Here is a 5,385-nt window from a genome sequence, read left to right on the forward strand (position 1 = left end):
CTTCCTAACTGTTCTTGAATGTAACTCACCTTATCATCTATCATCAACTGATGTCACAGTTCTCAAAATACCAGACAGTTGGAATTATGACATTGGGAAGGTGCTGCACGTAATATTTTCTATAGGGTTCATCAGGAAAGCGTAGAGGTTTTGTTTCATTTTGAAATGTACACTTTGGTTTCTCTCCTGAAGATTTGGGTCATTGGATTTGGAAGCAGGTGCCCATGAGAGTGGCATTTAGAGCACTTAGTAAAGGAGAAGGTTAAAAAAAAAAAAGGCCACATTCATCACCTCTAGGGCCTTCTGGCCATTTTAGAAGAGAGTAAAAAAGTACAGCTTTGAAGAATTTGGCTCAGGCTAATTAATGGAAATGACGGGGGGGGGCAAGGAAGACCGCTTAAGGAATTAAGAGCACTTACCGCTCTTGGAGAGTACCTGTGTTCAATTCCCAGCATCCACATGATAGCTAACAACCAGCTATAACTCCAGTTTCAGGGGACCCAGGTCCTCTTCTGTCCTGCCTGGCACCAGGCATTCATGTAGTGCACATACCCACGGGTAGGGAAATGTATTAAATAAGTAAGGGCTGACGATAAAAGTTACTGGTAGAATACTTGCCCTAGTGTTTGAGGCCTTGGATTCAATTCCCAGTGATACTGAGGGGCTTTTGTTGTTCCTGTAAGACAGAGGAGAGTTGCTCAGTGGTTACTTTGATCTTTGGGGACTTTAGGATGAAATCACTGAGTCGGTGTCTGGCACTACATGTGAAAGGAAACTTGCCTCTGCATTTGGGCAGGACAGAAGTTTATCAGTGTCTTGTATTTAGATTGAGCAGAGAACAGCAGATGGCCGTGCCATGATACTGATTTGTAACAAGGCACTATTTCTTCCCAACTCTCATTATTGCATAGGTACAGACAGAGTGACTATTTTAATGTGTGAATGATGGTTGAGTGGGCTAGTAGCATGGTAGTGTGCACCTTACAGAGATCTCTTTTCCACATATATATATACTATATTTTTTTAATAGTCCCTTAGTAATAGAATGTGTTTGGTTTGTTTTGGATTTTGGGATAGGGTCTCTGCAATAGGCTGGCATCAGACTTTTAGCAGTCTTCCTGCCTGGCCTCCCACTTGCTGTGATTACGAACATTGGGTCATCCCTGGTTTTTAGAGTATGATATTAACGGAAAACAAACTAGTTACATTTAGTAACATTATGTCCTGCTAAGAGAAATTTCATGCTTGACTAATTGTTCCAGGTCTTTGACTCTGTCAGTGTAAGTTAGACTCATAAAAAGATAGGTAAGAGTGTGGCTAAGTAAAGATATAGGCTTTGGAGAATAAAATTCTTAGCTATTAAATAATTTACAACTTGGAAAGCAGAATAATAGAAAGCCACAAAAGCCATGTTTCAAAAAGCAAAGTACTTGCAAGTAAAGTTGCATACAGGTCAGTTAAAAGGTATTCCAGACTTCCTTGTTGCTTTTGGAAGTTCCATAGCTATCCACAGAGGAGGGTAGGAAAAAAGGCTTAGTTTTTTGGGGTTCCCAAACCAATTGTTACAAATCATAGGTAAGGAAACATTTACAGAGGAGCAGGCACAAAAGGGGAGCAGAAATAGGAAACATTGTTTTTAGTGAATTGGCAGCAATTGGGGCATAACCACTCAAGTTCTTATTTTAAAGATTTTACATGACTGAATACTTGTATGTATGTATACATAAGTGCCATGTGCATGCTTGGTGCCTATGGAGACCCGAAGAAAGTGTTAAATCCCCCCTGAAACTGGAGTGACAGGGTTGTCACTAGCTGCCAAGTGAGTCCTGGAACCCAAACAGTGTCCTTTGCAAGGATAGCAAGTTCTTCATTCCTGCCTGAGCCATGTCTAAATTTGTTGTTGCCTGAGGCCCTGTAGCTCTGGCTGTCCTGGAACTCTGTGTAGACCAGGTTGGCCCTGAACTCAACACTACCTCTACCTCCACTGATGGGATTAAAAGTGTGCACCCCCATTCCCAGTTTTCAATTTGGCATTTTCAATATTGATTTATTTTAGCATAGTATAGTTATATTATTTCTAGTCCCATTAATAATCTTTGCTTTTTGTTGATAACATATAGGACTGTACAAGGGACTGATTCCTATATTTTTATGTAAAGACAACTAAGTATAAAAGGTTCAATGATATAAATGTCTTGGGAAATACTGTTAACTATTTGCTAAGCTTAGATTATACATGCAAAAATCTATATTTGTATATATATATACATATGTATATTTCCTCACATTAAATATCTAAAAACTAAATTAAGTCCTTTTGAATATGCATAGTTTAAATAAAACCTATGGTGATTCCTCCAGTTAGTTAAAACTAACTTGTTTTGTAAATTTGATTCTAATACTAAATCTTTATTTCAAAATGAAATACACTTGCATATTCATGTAGAATATGAGCATGCATATACATGTGTATACACACACAAAACACAAACAGGGAATTCACCTTTCCTTCACAACCAAAGCACTCTGCATGTAAGTGTTTTTTTACTAAGGTTAGTCATTGCTCAGATTTGCATCTTTGTGATACGCTTTCAAAACCAGCAGTGCTTGTAGGTTTTTTGTCATTTCCTTCCTACTCCCGGATAAATCAGCTCCCTTTAAAAGTGTGGTCATTTCTATGAAGTACACACTGTTGAACTAATCAATATAGCCAGCTTATACAGAAACCACTCAAAGCATTTGTGTTTTGTAAAATGGAGACTGTATTTCACTGTAATAAAATCTGATGTAAAATAAATGGTTGAGTGGATTGAATAATTTTAGTGTATCTTTTCAATGTTAGAATTGTTTGAGATGGTAGAAGAAATGTAGGGATGAGGTCCACGCGTTTTTAAACAGGCTGCGGTGAATGTTGGCGTACTTTCAGTGATGTAAGTTAATATGACCACAATTCTGATTGAAACCTAGCAGGGCCTTTCCTTCGTTTCTTTGTGTCCATTGACATCTACCACATCTAAGGCTGAGTGAGCCCACCGTTCTATTCTGGGTCACATTAGGACCTTGAAAACCAGCCTACACCACCACTGAGAAGTAAGTGTCTAAAATGTTAATATCAATACAAGTGTCTTATCTGTACGCACTGATATGTTTCAGTCAAAATTCAACATGGGAAATATCAGCTGTGTTTGCAGCTTGGGATTGGCATGCTTAGAGGCAATAGGGAATTAGTAAAAATTCATGGGAAACTTTTGCTTTTTGTGTCCTCTCTTAACGTGTTTCTTCTCATTTGACTCTTCTCTTTCAAAGCAGAACTTAGATTTTTTTTTTCCTTTCCCCTAAAGACCACTTTGGGTCTCCCTATCATCCAACCAACAGTTGTTTTGTTTTTGTTTTTTCCAACTATTGATGTCCTTTGTATTCAGTGACTTTATAACAATGATCCCTCATCTGTAAAAATAAATATAAGCAACCTACCTCTATTTCCATCTAGGAAAGCCTCTTGCAGGAGACAGCTTTGTCTTGTGACCTGTGCTCCTTGCTAAGTTGCTCCTTGGCTTCTGGATTGCCCCCATTCAAAGGAAAGCTACCCAGGCTATTCACGGAACATGCAAATCTAACCAGCCATCTCCCTATCTGGAATCTGATTGGTTCCCAATTCTGTATCAAGCTGACATAGGTGTAGCTTCTGGCTGTTATTCCATCTTGAGATTTCCTGCCTAAGTGCTCCATTTTCAGCTTGTCCCACAAGGTGTCACACCTCCTACTTTCCCCCAACGTATTGCCTCTGCTTGGAATACCCGCTCTCTCACTCACTTCATAGGCTAGTTCTTGCTAACGTGAAACCCTCCACATAGGAATTCTCCAAGAATCCCATTGCCTCCATCTTCAGGGTTTTGAATCCTGACTGTCTGTATCTCTTTGATCTTGTTTCTAGAACCGAGTGCGAGGCACTGTGGGTGTGCAAACATGGGTAGAACTATACGGCCCATGTTTTGCGTGGTTAGTAGGAAAGCAACCACCTTAAAGATTAGGCTTGAAAAATTGAACTTCAGACAGTAACTTCTGCCCGAGCACAGCATGACACCATTACACACGTATCCCTTCCTTCTTCCTCCTTCAGGCACTGATCTGATTATCCCATTAACCAAAAGCATTTGATAACTAGGCTTTAAATTTTCTGTGTCTTACAGATTTTAATTGACACTAAAAAGACAAGGTTTGTTCAGAATGTGTTAGCATTAAGACCCTTCTATTGGGGCTGGAGAAATGGCTCAGCAGTTAAAGCACTCTCTGCTCTTCCAGAGGTCCTGAGTTCAATTCCCAGCAACCACATGGTGGTTTACAACCATCTATACTGGCATCTGTTGTCCTCTTCTGGAATGTTGATGTACATGCAGATAGAGCAATTACATACAATAAATAAATATTTTAAAAAAAGATCCTTCTATTATCTCAGAATTTTGTTTGGGTAAAAGTTCCTCTCAGGCAAGTTGTTCTTTTTTCTCTCAAACTATGGGATTCAAAACTAAAATGTCAATTACAAGATTCTTCCGTATCCTCCTGATCTAATATCTGAAGACGGTGCTTGTTCCTGAGGGATTTCCGTTGTGTCATTCTAAGCTGTTCCTCTCCAGCTGCACTCTCCCAGGCCCGTCTCTAGGAGAGTAACTGCCTGGTAATTGGACTACAGTGGTAAAACCATGGCACTGCTTACTCTGGCTGCTCATTGAAAACAGATCGACAGGAGTGTGAAGATGTGCTTTCAGAATGTTGCTGAGTCCTTCCCATGTGTCTCATTTACCCTCTTGTGTGTTGTTCTTTATCCTATTGCTTCCTTTCTGCAGGGTGATGTTCATTTGTTCTTTCTTTCTTTGCTTTTTTTTTTCAAGATGACATTTCTCTATGTAGCCTTGACTGTCCTGGAACTCGCTCTGTAGACCAGGCTGGCCTTGAACTCAGAGCTGCCTGCACTTCTGCCTCCTGAGTGCTGGGATCAAAGGTGTGCACCACCACCACCCAGCTTGGAAGGTGGCTTTTAACATAGTTTTGCCTCTTGTTAATCACTTGCCAGTGGGAACTATAGGTAATAATTCCAGATGAGGTACCCATTGAAGGTTCCAGTGTTTGCTTTTAAGTGAGTTCCAGTCTCTACACCCTTTTCCCCTTTTTATTTGAGTTCATTTTCTTCTTCTTTTTTTCCTTTTTTATTTCTTTTTCTTTCTCTCGGCCCCACCTCAGAATTCTGGGCATATTTGCATGACTGAAAATAACAGTACAATGAAGGTTAAGAATGTTTGAACTTCATATAAACAATAGAACCACTGGGATGATTTCAGTCATGATTTGATTAAAAGGAATTCAAGTATATGACAGATCTGGGACAAA

The sequence above is a fragment of the Meriones unguiculatus genome, chromosome 9, assembly GCF_030254825.1.
Source record: "Meriones unguiculatus strain TT.TT164.6M chromosome 9, Bangor_MerUng_6.1, whole genome shotgun sequence".
In the NCBI taxonomy this organism is placed as follows: domain Eukaryota; kingdom Metazoa; phylum Chordata; class Mammalia; order Rodentia; family Muridae; genus Meriones; species Meriones unguiculatus.